Source organism: Eubalaena glacialis, chromosome 9, assembly GCF_028564815.1.
Source record: "Eubalaena glacialis isolate mEubGla1 chromosome 9, mEubGla1.1.hap2.+ XY, whole genome shotgun sequence".
In the NCBI taxonomy this organism is placed as follows: Eukaryota; Metazoa; Chordata; class Mammalia; order Artiodactyla; family Balaenidae; genus Eubalaena; species Eubalaena glacialis.
The window spans coordinates 94,990,097-95,007,738 of record NC_083724.1 but is presented as its reverse complement, the minus strand read 5'-3'; positions in this window follow the sequence as shown (position 1 = coordinate 95,007,738).

Below are 17,642 nucleotides of genomic sequence, written 5' to 3'. Positions count from 1 at the left end.
TTCCCTTTAGCTATAGAACAGGACAGGATCAGCTCTGACTCAGAAACTGGAATACCATGTTTCTTCGTGACACCTCTTTTTCCCTCTCACAGCCATGCCTGTCGTGTGTATAAGCACGACACCAACAGTGTTTTTCACTTAGCTTCAAGGCGCATAAAAGGAGCTTTCATGATGGGAAACAAGGCTAGTCCCATCAGGTCCTGTTTCCAGATTGACACGCAGCGTAAGTATCTGTGGTTTCTAAGAGGACAAAAGAGACCTAGCTAGCTACTTGGCTCTTCCCAGAATCAAGTTTTCTGCACAGGGTGTTGTACATGTAGCGACGTGCCTAGACAATAGACTGCCCTAGGTCTCCTAAGAGCCCTGTGCATGTCCCCAAAGCCTGAAGTGTTACACAGAAAACTGTGCTTTAGTGGAAGTTGGAATGCAAGCCGTCTTTCTCCTTGAGATACGGTGACTTCAGGTATGAGGTCCTCGAAGGACTTCAAAGCAGAGAGTTTTGCTCACTACAGCTCAGAATAGGGCGATGAGGCAGACTTCCATGGTATGCGGGACTTGCTAGAACCGTGTTCCAGAGGCTGCTGGTGAGCTGAGGATATCTAGCTTTCCCAAGAAAGAGTGCAGTTTGTTATGCTTCACTCGGCCTACAGAGGGGCACAGTGAAGGGCCTACGGGTGTGAGTGTGGCCCGGCAAGCCCAGGGGAGCCCTGGGGTACTCAGAGTTCTTGTACGGAAATGGGTACTGGCACGAGTGGGACTGGAGTCCTGAGAAGATTAGTACCTTTAAACTAATGCAGAACTGTGACTAAGGACTCAAGGAAAAGGCTGCACAACTACCCTTCTGGATGGCAAATCAGAGCTGTAGGCCAGGGTAGAGTGCACGTCAAGATTCCCCTTAGCTCTAGTGCAGGGCAGGATATGCTCCTAACCAGAGCCTGGAAGCACCCGCTTTCTTTCGAGATAACTCATGTTCTTCCAGAGCCATGCCTGGAGTGAATACAAGTCCCACAACCACAGTGTTTTTCAGGTAGCTTTAAGGCCGCTTGAATGGAGCTTTCAAGACGGGAAAACAAGGCTTGACTCCTAAGGCCGCCATTTCCAGGTTGACACGCAGAAGAAGCATCTGTGCTTTCTAACAAGTCAAAAGAGACCTAGCTACTCCCTGGGTCTTGGAGAATCCACTTTCCTATGCCGGGTGTTCTGCGTGTAGCGAACTGCCTAAATGAAAGAATTCCCTAGGTGTCCTGGCTCCTGGGCATCTTCCAAAAGCCTGTAGCATTATACCAGAAAGTGTGCTCTAGTTGCACTTGGACCACAAGCCGACTTTCTCCTAGAGGTAGGTTGACTTCAGCTATGAGGTGGTAGAAGGAATTGTAAGCAAAGAGTTTTTCTCAGTACAGCTCGGACTACTGTAAGCAGGCAGACTTGCATGGCATGCTGCACCTCCTAGAATCATGTTCCTGAGGCTATTGGTGAGCTGAGAAAATCTAGGTCCCGCGACGAAGTGTGCATCATGCTCTCCTTCACTCGGCACAGACACGGGTACTCCGAAGGGTCTACGTGTCTGAATGTTGATCTTCGACTCAGGAGAGCCTGGGGGTGCTCAGTGCCTTTGTAGGGAAGCGAGTGCTGCCGCGAGGGGTCTAGGAGTCCAGAAAAGCTTACTAGCCTTTAGCTAAAGCAGAAGAGTGACTAAGGCTTCATAGAAGCTGTTGTACGCCTATCCCGCTGCATGGCATATCAGGGCCCTCCTTCGAAGCTAGGGCTCACTTTGAGTTTCCATTTAGCTACATAACAAGGCAGGATGAGCTCTGACTCAGAAACTGAAATACCCTGTCTCTTCGTGTAACCTCTTTTTCCCTCTCACAGCCATGCCTGCCGTGAGTATAAGCCTGACAACCACAGTGTTTTTAAGGGAGCTTCAAGGCGCAGAAGAAGAGCTTTCAAGGTGGGAAAACAAGGCCAGTCGCATCAGGCACCATCACCAGATTGACATGCAGCATAAGTGTCCGTGGGTACTGGCAGGTCAAAAGAGACATAGCTACCTCCCTGGCTCTTCCCTGATTCAACTTTTCTGCATAGGGCGCTCTGCGTGTAGCGAACTGCTTAGATGAAAGACTGCCCTAGGTCTCCTAGGGTCCTGTGCCTCTCCCAAAAACCTGAAGTGTTCCACACAAAACTGTGCTGTAGTGGAAGTGGCAGTGCAAGCTGCCTTTCTCCTAGAGATACGGTGACTTCAGGGATGAGGTCCTAGAAGGACTTGTAAGCAGAGAGTTTTTCTCAGTACCGCTCAGACTAGGGCAACGAGGACGACTTCCATGGTATGCTGGCCTTGCTAGAACCGTGTTGATGAAGCCGTTGGTGAGCTGGGGATATCTAGCTCGCCCAAGGAAGAGTGCAGCGGGTTACCCTTCACTTGGCCTACCCAGGGGCACCCTGATGGGCCTACGGGTCTGAGTGTGGCCCAGCAAGCCCAGGGGAGCCTGGGGGTACTCAGTATCCTTGTACGGAAACGAGTGCTGCCGCGAGGGATCTAGGAGGCCTGAAAAGCTTACTAGCGTTCAACTAAAGCAGAAGAGCGACTAAGGCCTCATGGAAGCTGTTGCACGCCTACCCCGCTGTAAGGCATATCAGGGGCCGCCTTCGAAGCGAGGGCTCACTTTGAGTTTCCCCTTAGCTATAAAACAGGACAGGATGAGCTCTGATTTAGAAACTGAAATACCCTGTCTCGTCGTGAAACCTCTTTTGCCCTCTCACAGCCATGCCTGCCGTGAGTATAAGCCTGACATCCACAGTGTTTTTAAGGGAGCTTCAAGGCGCAGAAGAAGAGCTTTCAAGGTGGGAAAACAAGGCCAGTCGCATCAGGCACCATCACCAGATTGACATGCAGCATAAGTGTCTGTGGGTACTGGCAGGTCAAAACAGACCTAGCTACCTCCCTGGCTCTTCCCTGATTCAACTTTTCTGCATAGGGCGCTCTGCGTGTAGCGAACTGCTTCGATGAAAGACTGCCTTAGGTCCCTAGGGTCCTGTGCCTCTCCCAAAAACCTGAAGTGTTCCACACAAAACTGTGCTGTAGTGGAAGTTGCTGTGCAAGCTGCCTTTCTCCTAGAGATACGGTGACTTCAGGGATGAGGTCCTAGAAGGACTTGTAAGCAGAGAGTTTTTCTCAGTACCGCTCAGACTAGGGCAACGAGGACGACTTCCATGGTATGCTGGCCTTGCTAGAACCGTGTTGATGAAGCCGTTGGTGAGCTGGGGATATCTAGCTCGCCCAAGGAAGAGTGCAGCGGGTTACCCTTCACTCGGCCTACCCAGGGGCACCCTGATGGGCCTACGGGTCTGAGTGCGGCCCAGCAAGCCAAGGGGAGCCTGCGGGTACTCAGTATCCTTGTACGGAAACGAGTGCTGCCGCGAGGGATCTAGGCGGCCTGAAAAGCTTACTAGCGTTCAACTAAAGCAGGAGAGCGACTAAGGCCTCATGGAAGCTGTTGCACGCCTAACCCGCTGTAAGGCATATCAGGGCCCTCCTTCGAAGTTAGGCCTCACTTTGAGTTTCCCTTTAGCTATAGAACAGGACAGGATCAGCTCTGACTCAGAAACTGGAATACCATGTTTCTTCGTGACACCTCTTTTTCCCTCTCACAGCCATGCCTGTCGTGTGTATAAGCCCGACACCAACAGTGTTTTTCACTTAGCTTCAAGGCGCATAAAAGGAGCTTTCATGATGGGAAACAAGGCTAGTCCCATCAGGTCCTGTTTCCAGATTGACACGTAGCGTAAGTATCTGTGGTTTCTAAGAGGACAAAAGAGACCTAGCTAGCTACTTGGCTCTTCCCAGAATCAAGTTTTCTGCACAGGGTGTTGTACATGTAGCGACGTGCCTAGACAATAGACTGCCCTAGGTCTCCTAAGAGCCCTGTGCATGTCCCCAAAGCCTGAAGTGTTACACAGAAAACTGTGCTTTAGTGGAAGTTGGAATGCAAGCCGTCTTTCTCCTTGAGATACGGTGACTTCAGGTATGAGGTCCTCGAAGGACTTCAAAGCAGAGAGTTTTGCTCAGTACAGCTCAGAATAGGGTGATGAGGCAGACTTCCATGGTATGCTGGCCTTGCTAGAACCGTGTTCCAGAGGCTGCTGGTGAGCTGAGGAAATCTAGCTTTCCCAAGAAAGAGTGCAGTTTGTTATGCTTCACTCGGCCTACAGAGGGGCACAGTGAAGGGCCTACGGGTGTGAGTGTGGCCCGGCAAGCCCAGGGGAGCCCTGGGGTACTCAGAGTTCTTGTACGGAAATGGGTACTGGCACGAGTGGGACTGGAGTTCTGAGAAGATTAGTACCTTTAAACTAATGCAGAACTGTGACTAAGGACTCAAGGAAAAGGCTGCACAACTACCCTTCTGGATGGCAAATCAGAGCTGTAGGCCAGGGTAGAGTGCACGTCAAGATTCCCCTTAGCTCTAGTGCAGGGCAGGATATGCTCCTAACCAGAGCCTGGAAGCACCCGCTTTCTTTCGAGATAACTCATGTTCTTCCAGAGCCATGCCTGGAGTGAATACAAGTCCCACAACCACAGTGTTTTTCAGGTAGCTTTAAGGCCGCTTGAATGGAGCTTTCAAGACGGGAAAACAAGGCTTGACTCCTAAGGCCGCCATTTCCAGGTTGACACGTAGAAGAAGCATCTGTGCTTTCTAACAAGTCAAAAGAGACCTAGCTACTCCCTGGGTCTTGGAGAATCCACTTTCCTATGCCGGGTGTTCTGCGTGTAGCGAACTTCCTAAATGAAAGAATTCCCTAGGTGTCCTGGCTCCTGGGCATTTTCCAAAAGCCTGTAGCATTATACCAGAAAGTGTGCTCTAGTTGCACTTGGACCACAAGCCGACTTTCTCCTAGAGGTAGGTTGACTTCAGCTATGAGGTGGTAGAAGGAATTGTAAGCAAAGAGTTTTTCTCAGTACAGCTCGGACTACTGTAAGCAGGCAGACTTGCATGGCATGCTGCACCTCCTAGAATCATGTTCCTGAGGCTATTGGTGAGCCGAGAAAATCTAGGTCCCGCGACGAAGTGTGCATCATGCTCTCCTTCACTCGGCACAGACACGGGTACTCCGAAGGGTCTACGTGTCTGAATGTTGATCTTCGACTCAGGAGAGCCTGGGGGTGCTCAGTGCCTTTGTAGGGAAGCGAGTGCTGCCGCGAGGGGTCTAGGAGTCCAGAAAAGCTTACTAGTGTTCAGCTAAAGCAGAAGAGTGACTAAGGCTTCATAGAAGCTGTTGTACGCCTATCCCGCTGCATGGCATATCAGGGCCCTCCTTCGAAGCTAGGGCTCACTTTGAGTTTCCATTTAGCTACATAACAAGGCAGGATGAGCTCTGACTCAGAAACTGAAATACCCTGTCTCTTCGTGTAACCTCTTTTTCCCTCTCACAGCCATGCCTGCCGTGAGTATAAGCCTGACAACCACAGTGTTTTTAAGGGAGCTTCAAGGCGCAGAAGAAGAGCTTTCAAGGTGGGAAAACAAGGCCAGTCGCATCAGGCACCATCACCAGATTGACACGGAGCATAAGTGTCCGTGGGTACTGGCAGGTCAAAAGAGACCTAGCTACCTCCCTGGCTCTTCCCTGATTCAACTTTTCTGCATAGGGCACTCTGCGTGTAGCGAACTGCTTAGATGAAAGACTGCCCTAGGTCTCCTAGGGTCCTGTGCCTCTCCCAAAAACCTGAAGTGTTCCACACAAAACTGTGCTGTAGTGGAAGTTGCAGTGCAAGCTGCCTTTCTCCTAGAGATACGGTGACTTCAGGGATGAGGTCCTAGAAGGACTTGTAAGCAGAGAGTTTTTCTCAGTACCGCTCAGACTAGGGCAACGAGGACGACTTCCATGGTATGCTGGCCTTGCTAGAACCGTGTTGATGAAGCCGTTGGTGAGCTGGGGATATCTAGCTCGCCCAAGGAAGAGTGCAGCGGGTTACCCTTCACTCGGCCTACCCAGGGGCACCCTGCTGGGCCTACGGGTCTGAGTGTGGCCCAGCAAGCCCAGGGGAGCCTGGGGGTACTCAGTATCCTTGTACGGAAACGAGTGCTGCCGCGAGGGATCTAGGAGGCCTGAAAAGCTTACTAGCGTTCAACTAAAGCAGAAGAGTGACTAAAGCCTCATGGAAGCTGTTGCACGCCTACCCCGCTGTAAGGCATATCAGGGGCCGCCTTCGAAGCGAGGGCTCACTTTGAGTTTCCCCTTAGCTATAAAACAGGACAGGATGAGCTCTGATTTAGAAACTAAAATACCCTGTCTCGTCATGAAACCTCTTTTGCCCTCTCACAGCCATGCCTGCCGTGAGTATAAGCCTGACAACCACAGTGTTTTTAAGGGAGCTTCAAGGCGCAGAAGAAGAGCTTTCAAGGTGGGAAAACAAGGCCAGTCGCATCAGGCACCATCACCAGATTGACATGCAGCATAAGTGTCTGTGGGTACTGGCAGGTCAAAAGAGACCTAGCTACCTCCCTGGCTCTTCCCTGATTCAACTTTTCTGCATAGGGCGCTCTGCGTGTAGCGAACTGCTTCGATGACAGACTGCCCTAGGTCTCCTAGGGTCCTGTGCCTCTCCCAAAAACCTGAAGTGTTCCACACAAAACTGTGCTGTAGTGGAAGTTGCTGTGCAAGCTGCCTTTCTCCTAGAGATACGGTGACTTCAGGGATGAGGTCCTAGAAGGACTTGTAAGCAGAGAGTTTTTCTCAGTACCGCTCAGACTAGGGCAACGAGGACGACTTCCATGGTATGCTGGCCTTGCTAGAACCGTGTTGATGAAGCCGTTGGTGAGCTGGGGATATCTAGCTCGCCCAAGGAAGAGTGCAGCGGGTTACCCTTCACTCGGCCTACCCAGGGGCACCCTGATGGGCCTACGGGTCTGAGTGCGGCCCAGCAAGCCCAGGGGAGCCTGCGGGTACTCAGTATCCTTGTACGGAAACGAGTGCTGCCGCGAGGGATCTAGGCGGCCTGAAAAGCTTACTAGCGTTCAACTAAAGCAGGAGAGCGACTAAGGCCTCATGGAAGCTGTTGCACGCCTAACCCGCTGTAAGGCATATCAGGGCCCTCCTTCGAAGTTAGGCCTCACTTTGAGTTTCCCTTTAGCTATAGAACAGGACAGGATCAGCTCTGACTCAGAAACTGGAATACCATGTTTCTTCGTGACACCTCTTTTTCCCTCTCACAGCCATGCCTGTCGTGTGTATAAGCCCGACACCAACAGTGTTTTTCACTTAGCTTCAAGGCGCATAAAAGGAGCTTTCATGATGGGAAACAAGGCTAGTCCCATCAGGTCCTGTTTCCAGATTGACACGCAGCGTAAGTATCTGTGGTTTCTAAGAGGACAAAAGAGACCTAGCTAGCTACTTGGCTCTTCCCAGAATCAAGTTTTCTGCACAGGGTGTTGTACATGTAGCGACGTGCCTAGACAATAGACTGCCCTAGGTCTCCTAAGAGCCCTGTGCATGTCCCCAAAGCCTGAAGTGTTACACAGAAAACTGTGCTTTAGTGGAAGTTGGAATGCAAGCCGTCTTTCTCCTTGAGATACGGTGACTTCAGGTATGAGGTCCTCGAAGGACTTCAAAGCAGAGAGTTTTGCTCAGTACACAGCTCAGAATAGGGCGATGAGGCAGACTTCCATGGTATGCTGGACTTGCTAGAACCGTGTTCCTGAGGCTGCTGGTGAGCTGAGGAAATCTAGCTTTCCCAAGAAAGAGTGCAGTTTGTTATGCTTCACTCGGCCTACAGAGGGGCACAGTGAAGGGCCTACGGGTGTGAGTGTGGCCCGGCAAGCCCAGGGGAGCCCTGGGGTACTCAGAGTTCTTGTACGGAAACGGGTACTGGCACGAGTGGGACTGGAGTCCTGAGAAGATTAGTACCTTTAAACTAATGCAGAACTGTGACTAAGGACTCAAGGAAAAGGCTGCACAACTACCCTTCTGGATGGCAAATCAGAGCTGTAGGCCAGGGTAGAGTGCACGTCAAGATTCCCCTTAGCTCTAGTGCAGGGCAGGATATGCTCCTAACCAGAGCCTGGAAGCACCCGCTTTCTTTCGAGATAACTCATGTTCTTCCAGAGCCATGCCTGGAGTGAATACAAGTCCCACAACCACAGTGTTTTTCAGGTAGCTTTAAGGCCGCTTGAATGGAGCTTTCAAGACGGGAAAACAAGGCTTGACTCCTAAGGCCGCCATTTCCAGGTTGACACGCAGAAGAAGCATCTGTGCTTTCTAACAAGTCAAAAGAGACCTAGCTACTCCCTGGGTCTTGGAGAATCCACTTTCCTATGCCGGGTGTTCTGCGTGTAGCGAACTGCCTAAATGAAAGAATTCCCTAGGTGTCCTGGCTCCTGGGCATCTTCCAAAAGCCTGTAGCATTATACCAGAAAGTGTGCTCTAGTTGCACTTGGACCACAAGCCGACTTTCTCCTAGAGGTAGGTTGACTTCAGCTATGAGGTGGTAGAAGGAATTGTAAGCAAAGAGTTTTTCTCAGTACAGCTCGGACTACTGTAAGCAGGCAGACTTGCATGGCATGCTGCACCTCCTAGAATCATGTTCCTGAGGCTATTGGTGAGCTGAGAAAATCTAGGTCCCGCGACGAAGTGTGCATCATGCTCTCCTTCACTCGGCACAGACACGGGTACTCCGAAGGGTCTACGTGTCTGAATGTTGATCTTCGACTCAGGAGAGCCTGGGGGTGCTCAGTGCCTTTGTAGGGAAGCGAGTGCTGCCGCGAGGGGTCTAGGAGTCCAGAAAAGCTTACTAGCCTTCAGCTAAAGCAGAAGAGTGACTAAGGCTTCATAGAAGCTGTTGTACGCCTATCCCGCTGCATGGCATATCAGGGCCCTCCTTCGAAGCTAGGGCTCACTTTGAGTTTCCATTTAGCTACATAACAAGGCAGGATGAGCTCTGACTCAGAAACTGAAATACCCTGTCTCTTCGTGTAACCTCTTTTTCCCTCTCACAGCCATGCCTGCCGTGAGTATAAGCCTGACAACCACAGTGTTTTTAAGGGAGCTTCAAGGCGCAGAAGAAGAGCTTTCAAGGTGGGAAAACAAAGCCAGTCGCATCAAGCACCATCACCAGATTGACACGCAGCATAAGTGTCTGTGGGTACTGGCAGGTCAAAAGAGACCTAGCTACCTCCCTGGCTCTTCCCTGATTCAACTTTTCTGCATAGGGCGCTCTGCGTGTAGCGAACTGCTTAGATGAAAGACTGCCCTAGGTCTCCTAGGTTCCTGTGCCTCTCCCAAAAACCTGAAGTGTTCCACACAAAACTGTGCTGTAGTGGAAGTTGCAGTGCAAGCTGCCTTTCTCCTAGAGATACGGTGACTTCAGGGATGAGGTCCTAGAAGGACTTGTAAGCAGAGAGTTTTTCTCAGTACCGCTCAGACTAGGGCAACGAGGACGACTTCCATGGTATGCTGGCCTTGCTAGAACCGTGTTGATGAAGCCGTTGGTGAGCTGGGGATATCTAGCTCGCCCAAGGAAGAGTGCAGCGGGTTACCCTTCACTTGGCCTACCCAGGGGCACCCTGATGGGCCTACGGGTCTGAGTGTGGCCCAGCAAGCCCAGGGGAGCCTGGGGGTACTCAGTATCCTTGTACGGAAACGAGTGCTGCCGCGAGGGATCTAGGAGGCCTGAAAAGCTTACTAGCGTTCAACTAAAGCAGAAGAGCGACTAAGGCCTCATGGAAGCTGTTGCACGCCTACCCCGCTGTAAGGCATATCAGGGGCCGCCTTCGAAGCGAGGGCTCACTTTGAGTTTCCCCTTAGCTATAAAACAGGACAGGATGAGCTCTGATTTAGAAACTGAAATACCCTGTCTCGTCGTGAAACCTCTTTTGCCCTCTCACAGCCATGCCTGCCGTGAGTATAAGCCTGACATCCACAGTGTTTTTAAGGGAGCTTCAAGGCGCAGAAGAAGAGCTTTCAAGGTGGGAAAACAAGGCCAGTCGCATCAGGCACCATCACCAGATTGACATGCAGCATAAGTGTCTGTGGGTACTGGCAGGTCAAAACAGACCTAGCTACCTCCCTGGCTCTTCCCTGATTCAACTTTTCTGCATAGGGCGCTCTGCGTGTAGCGAACTGCTTCGATCAAAGACTGCCTTAGGTCTCCTAGGGTCCTGTGCCTCTCCCAAAAACCTGAAGTGTTCCACACAAAACTGTGCTGTAGTGGAAGTTGCTGTGCAAGCTGCCTTTCTCCTAGAGATACGGTGACTTCAGGGATGAGGTCCTAGAAGGACTTGTAAGCAGAGAGTTTTTCTCAGTACCGCTCAGACTAGGGCAACGAGGACGACTTCCATGGTATGCTGGCCTTGCTAGAACCGTGTTGATGAAGCCGTTGGTGAGCTGGGGATATCTAGCTCGCCCAAGGAAGAGTGCAGCGGGTTACCCTTCACTCGGCCTACCCAGGGGCACCCTGATGGGCCTACGGGTCTGAGTGCGGCCCAGCAAGCCAAGGGGGGCCTGCAGGTACTCAGTATCCTTGTACGGAAACGAGTGCTGCCGCGAGGGATCTAGGCGGCCTGAAAAGCTTACTAGCGTTCAACTAAAGCAGGAGAGCGACTAAGGCCTCATGGAAGCTGTTGCACGCCTAACCCGCTGTAAGGCATATCAGGGCCCTCCTTCGAAGTTAGGCCTCACTTTGAGTTTCCCTTTAGCTATAGAACAGGACAGGATCAGCTCTGACTCAGAAACTGGAATACCATGTTTCTTCGTGACACCTCTTTTTCCCTCTCACAGCCATGCCTGTCGTGTGTATAAGCCCGACACCAACAGTGTTTTTCACTTAGCTTCAAGGCGCATAAAAGGAGCTTTCATGATGGGAAACAAGGCTAGTCCCATCAGGTCCTGTTTCCAGATTGACACGCAGCGTAAGTATCTGTGGTTTCTAAGAGGACAAAAGAGACCTAGCTAGCTACTTGGCTCTTCCCAGAATCAAGTTTTCTGCACAGGGTGTTGTACATGTAGCGACGTGCCTAGACAATAGACTGCCCTAGGTCTCCTAAGAGCCCTGTGCATGTCCCCAAAGCCTGAAGTGTTACACAGAAAACTGTGCTTTAGTGGAAGTTGGACTGCAAGGCGTCTTTCTCCTTGAGATACGGTGACTTCAGGTATGAGGTCCTCGAAGGACTTCAAAGCAGAGAGTTTTGCTCAGTACACAGCTCAGAATAGGGCGATGAGGCAGACTTCCATGGTATGCTGGACTTGCTAGAACCGTGTTCCAGAGGCTGCTGGTGAGCTGAGGAAATCTAGCTTTCCCAAGAAAGAGTGCAGTTTGTTATGCTTCACTCGGCCTACAGAGGGGCACAGTGAAGGGCCTACGGGTGTGAGTGTGGCCCGGCAAGCCCAGGGGAGCCCTGGGGTACTCAGAGTTCTTGTACGGAAATGGGTACTGGCACGAGTGGGACTGGAGTTCTGAGAAGATTAGTACCTTTAAACTAATGCAGAACTGTGACTAAGGACTCAAGGAAAAGGCTGCACAACTACCCTTCTGGATGGCAAATCAGAGCTGTAGGCCAGGGTAGAGTGCACGTCAAGATTCCCCTTAGCTCTAGTGCAGGGCAGGATATGCTCCTAACCAGAGCCTGGAAGCACCCGCTTTCTTTCGAGATAACTCATGTTCTTCCAGAGCCATGCCTGGAGTGAATACAAGTCCCACAACCACAGTGTTTTTCAGGTAGCTTTAAGGCCGCTTGAATGGAGCTTTCAAGACGGGAAAACAAGGCTTGACTCCTAAGGCCGCCATTTCCAGGTTGACACGTAGAAGAAGCATCTGTGCTTTCTAACAAGTCAAAAGAGACCTAGCTACTCCCTGGGTCTTGGAGAATCCACTTTCCTATGCCGGGTGTTCTGCGTGTAGCGAACTTCCTAAATGAAAGAATTCCCTAGGTGTCCTGGCTCCTGGGCATTTTCCAAAAGCCTGTAGCATTATACCAGAAAGTGTGCTCTAGTTGCACTTGGACCACAAGCCGACTTTCTCCTAGAGGTAGGTTGACTTCAGCTATGAGGTGGTAGAAGGAATTGTAAGCAAAGAGTTTTTCTCAGTACAGCTCGGACTACTGTAAGCAGGCAGACTTGCATGGCATGCTGCACCTCCTAGAATCATGTTCCTGAGGCTATTGGTGAGCCGAGAAAATCTAGGTCCCGCGACGAAGTGTGCATCATGCTCTCCTTCACTCGGCACAGACACGGGTACTCCGAAGGGTCTACGTGTCTGAATGTTGATCTTCGACTCAGGAGAGCCTGGGGGTGCTCAGTGCCTTTGTAGGGAAGCGAGTGCTGCCGCGAGGGGTCTAGGAGTCCAGAAAAGCTTACTAGTGTTCAGCTAAAGCAGAAGAGTGACTAAGGCTTCATAGAAGCTGTTGTACGCCTATCCCGCTGCATGGCATATCAGGGCCCTCCTTCGAAGCTAGGGCTCACTTTGAGTTTCCATTTAGCTACATAACAAGGCAGGATGAGCTCTGACTCAGAAACTGAAATACCCTGTCTCTTCGTGTAACCTCTTTTTCCCTCTCACAGCCATGCCTGCCGTGAGTATAAGCCTGACAACCACAGTGTTTTTAAGGGAGCTTCAAGGCGCAGAAGAAGAGCTTTCAAGGTGGGAAAACAAGGCCAGTCGCATCAGGCACCATCACCAGATTGACACGGAGCATAAGTGTCCGTGGGTACTGGCAGGTCAAAAGAGACCTAGCTACCTCCCTGGCTCTTCCCTGATTCAACTTTTCTGCATAGGGCACTCTGCGTGTAGCGAACTGCTTAGATGAAAGACTGCCCTAGGTCTCCTAGGGTCCTGTGCCTCTCCCAAAAACCTGAAGTGTTCCACACAAAACTGTGCTGTAGTGGAAGTTGCTGTGCAAGCTGCCTTTCTCCTAGAGATACGGTGACTTCAGGGATGAGGTCCTAGAAGGACTTGTAAGCAGAGAGTTTTTCTCAGTACCGCTCAGACTAGGGCAACGAGGACGACTTCCATGGTATGCTGGCCTTGCTAGAACCGTGTTGATGAAGCCGTTGGTGAGCTGGGGATATCTAGCTCGCCCAAGGAAGAGTGCAGCGGGTTACCCTTCACTCGGCCTACCCAGGGGCACCCTGCTGGGCCTACGGGTCTGAGTGTGGCCCAGCAAGCCCAGGGGAGCCTGGGGGTACTCAGTATCCTTGTACGGAAACGAGTGCTGCCGCGAGGGATCTAGGAGGCCTGAAAAGCTTACTAGCGTTCAACTAAAGCAGAAGAGTGACTAAAGCCTCATGGAAGCTGTTGCACGCCTACCCCGCTGTAAGGCATATCAGGGGCCGCCTTCGAAGCGAGGGCTCACTTTGAGTTTCCCCTTAGCTATAAAACAGGACAGGATGAGCTCTGATTTAGAAACTGAAATACCCTGTCTCGTCATGAAACCTCTTTTGCCCTCTCACAGCCATGCCTGCCGTGAGTATAAGCCTGACAACCACAGTGTTTTTAAGGGAGCTTCAAGGCGCAGAAGAAGAGCTTTCAAGGTGGGAAAACAAGGCCAGTCGCATCAGGCACCATCACCAGATTGACATGCAGCATAAGTGTCTGTGGGTACTGGCAGGTCAAAAGAGACCTAGCTACCTCCCTGGCTCTTCCCTGATTCAACTTTTCTGCATAGGGCGCTCTGCGTGTAGCGAACTGCTTCGATGACAGACTGCCCTAGGTCTCCTAGGGTCCTGTGCCTCTCCCAAAAACCTGAAGTGTTCCACACAAAACTGTGCTGTAGTGGAAGTTGCTGTGCAAGCTGCCTTTCTCCTAGAGATACGGTGACTTCAGGGATGAGGTCCTAGAAGGACTTGTAAGCAGAGAGTTTTTCTCAGTACCGCTCAGACTAGGGCAACGAGGACGACTTCCATGGTATGCTGGCCTTGCTAGAACCGTGTTGATGAAGCCGTTGGTGAGCTGGGGATATCTAGCTCGCCCAAGGAAGAGTGCAGCGGGTTACCCTTCACTCGGCCTACCCAGGGGCACCCTGATGGGCCTACGGGTCTGAGTGCGGCCCAGCAAGCCCAGGGGAGCCTGCGGGTACTCAGTATCCTTGTACGGAAACGAGTGCTGCCGCGAGGGATCTAGGCGGCCTGAAAAGCTTACTAGCGTTCAACTAAAGCAGGAGAGCGACTAAGGCCTCATGGAAGCTGTTGCACGCCTAACCCGCTGTAAGGCATATCAGGGCCCTCCTTCGAAGTTAGGCCTCACTTTGAGTTTCCCTTTAGCTATAGAACAGGACAGGATCAGCTCTGACTCAGAAACTGGAATACCATGTTTCTTCGTGACACCTCTTTTTCCCTCTCACAGCCATGCCTGTCGTGTGTATAAACCCGACACCAACAGTGTTTTTCACTTAGCTTCAAGGCGCATAAAAGGAGCTTTCATGATGGGAAACAAGGCTAGTCCCATCAGGTCCTGTTTCCAGATTGACACGCAGCGTAAGTATCTGTGGTTTCTAAGAGGACAAAAGAGACCTAGCTAGCTACTTGGCTCTTCCCAGAATCAAGTTTTCTGCACAGGGTGTTGTACATGTAGCGACGTGCCTAGACAATAGACTGCCCTAGGTCTCCTAAGAGCCCTGTGCATGTCCCCAAAGCCTGAAGTGTTACACAGAAAACTGTGCTTTAGTGGAAGTTGGAATGCAAGCCGTCTTTCTCCTTGAGATACGGTGACTTCAGGTATGAGGTCCTCGAAGGACTTCAAAGCAGAGAGTTTTGCTCAGTACACAGCTCAGAATAGGGCGATGAGGCAGACTTCCATGGTATGCTGGACTTGCTAGAACCGTGTTCCTGAGGCTGCTGGTGAGCTGAGGAAATCTAGCTTTCCCAAGAAAGAGTGCAGTTTGTTATGCTTCACTCGGCCTACAGAGGGGCACAGTGAAGGGCCTACGGGTGTGAGTGTGGCCCGGCAAGCCCAGGGGAGCCCTGGGGTACTCAGAGTTCTTGTACGGAAACGGGTACTGGCACGAGTGGGACTGGAGTCCTGAGAAGATTAGTACCTTTAAACTAATGCAGAACTGTGACTAAGGACTCAAGGAAAAGGCTGCACAACTACCCTTCTGGATGGCAAATCAGAGCTGTAGGCCAGGGTAGAGTGCACGTCAAGATTCCCCTTAGCTCTAGTGCAGGGCATGATATGCTCCTAACCAGAGCCTGGAAGCACCCGCTTTCTTTCGAGATAACTCATGTTCTTCCAGAGCCATGCCTGGAGTGAATACAAGTCCCACAACCACAGTGTTTTTCAGGTAGCTTTAAGGCCGCTTGAATGGAGCTTTCAAGACGGGAAAACAAGGCTTGACTCCTAAGGCCGCCATTTCCAGGTTGACACGCAGAAGAAGCATCTGTGCTTTCTAACAAGTCAAAAGAGACCTAGCTACTCCCTGGGTCTTGGAGAATCCACTTTCCTATGCCGGGTGTTCTGCGTGTAGCGAACTGCCTAAATGAAAGAATTCCCTAGGTGTCCTGGCTCCTGGGCATCTTCCAAAAGCCTGTAGCATTATACCAGAAAGTGTGCTCTAGTTGCACTTGGACCACAAGCCGACTTTCTCCTAGAGGTAGGTTGACTTCAGCTATGAGGTGGTAGAAGGAATTGTAAGCAAAGAGTTTTTCTCAGTACAGCTCGGACTACTGTAAGCAGGCAGACTTGCATGGCATGCTGCACCTCCTAGAATCATGTTCCTGAGGCTATTGGTGAGCTGAGAAAATCTAGGTCCCGCGACGAAGTGTGCATCATGCTCTCCTTCACTCGGCACAGACACGGGTACTCCGAAGGGTCTACGTGTCTGAATGTTGATCTTCGACTCAGGAGAGCCTGGGGGTGCTCAGTGCCTTTGTAGGGAAGCGAGTGCTGCCGCGAGGGGTCTAGGAGTCCAGAAAAGCTTACTAGCCTTCAGCTAAAGCAGAAGAGTGACTAAGGCTTCATAGAAGCTGTTGTACGCCTATCCCGCTGCATGGCATATCAGGGCCCTCCTTCGAAGCTAGGGCTCACTTTGAGTTTCCATTTAGCTACATAACAAGGCAGGATGAGCTCTGACTCAGAAACTGAAATACCCTGTCTCTTCGTGTAACCTCTTTTTCCCTCTCACAGCCATGCCTGCCGTGAGTATAAGCCTGACAACCACAGTGTTTTTAAGGGAGCTTCAAGGCGCAGAAGAAGAGCTTTCAAGGTGGGAAAACAAAGCCAGTCGCATCAAGCACCATCACCAGATTGACACGCAGCATAAGTGTCTGTGGGTACTGGCAGGTCAAAAGAGACCTAGCTACCTCCCTGGCTCTTCCCTGATTCAACTTTTCTGCATAGGGCGCTCTGCGTGTAGCGAACTGCTTAGATGAAAGACTGCCCTAGGTCTCCTAGGTTCCTGTGCCTCTCCCAAAAACCTGAAGTGTTCCACACAAAACTGTGCTGTAGTGGAAGTTGCAGTGCAAGCTGCCTTTCTCCTAGAGATACGGTGACTTCAGGGATGAGGTCCTAGAAGGACTTGTAAGCAGAGAGTTTTTCTCAGTACCGCTCAGACTAGGGCAACGAGGACGACTTCCATGGTATGCTGGCCTTGCTAGAACCGTGTTGATGAAGCCGTTGGTGAGCTGGGGATATCTAGCTCGCCCAAGGAAGAGTGCAGCGGGTTACCCTTCACTTGGCCTACCCAGGGGCACCCTGATGGGCCTACGGGTCTGAGTGTGGCCCAGCAAGCCCAGGGGAGCCTGGGGGTACTCAGTATCCTTGTACGGAAACGAGTGCTGCCGCGAGGGATCTAGGAGGCCTGAAAAGCTTACTAGCGTTCAACTAAAGCAGAAGAGCGACTAAGGCCTCATGGAAGCTGTTGCACGCCTACCCCGCTGTAAGGCATATCAGGGGCCGCCTTCGAAGCGAGGGCTCACTTTGAGTTTCCCCTTAGCTATAAAACAGGACAGGATGAGCTCTGATTTAGAAACTGAAATACCCTGTCTCGTCGTGAAACCTCTTTTGCCCTCTCACAGCCATGCCTGCCGTGAGTATAAGCCTGACATCCACAGTGTTTTTAAGGGAGCTTCAAGGCGCAGAAGAAGAGCTTTCAAGGTGGGAAAACAAGGCCAGTCGCATCAGGCACCATCACCAGATTGACATGCAGCATAAGTGTCTGTGGGTACTGGCAGGTCAAAAGAGACCTAGCTACCTCCCTGGCTCTTCCCTGATTCAACTTTTCTGCATAGGGCGCTCTGCGTGTAGCGAACTGCTTCGATCAAAGACTGCCTTAGGTCTCCTAGGGTCCTGTGCCTCTCCCAAAAACCTGAAGTGTTCCACACAAAACTGTGCTGTAGTGGAAGTTGCTGTGCAAGCTGCCTTTCTCCTAGAGATACGGTGACTTCAGGGATGAGGTCCTAGAAGGACTTGTAAGCAGAGAGTTTTTCTCAGTACCGCTCAGACTAGGGCAACGAGGACGACTTCCATGGTATGCTGGCCTTGCTAGAACCGTGTTGATGAAGCCGTTGGTGAGCTGGGGATATCTAGCTCGCCCAAGGAAGAGTGCAGCGGGTTACCCTTCACTCGGCCTACCCAGGGGCACCCTGATGGGCCTACGGGTCTGAGTGCGGCCCAGCAAGCCAAGGGGGGCCTGCGGGTACTCAGTATCCTTGTACGGAAACGAGTG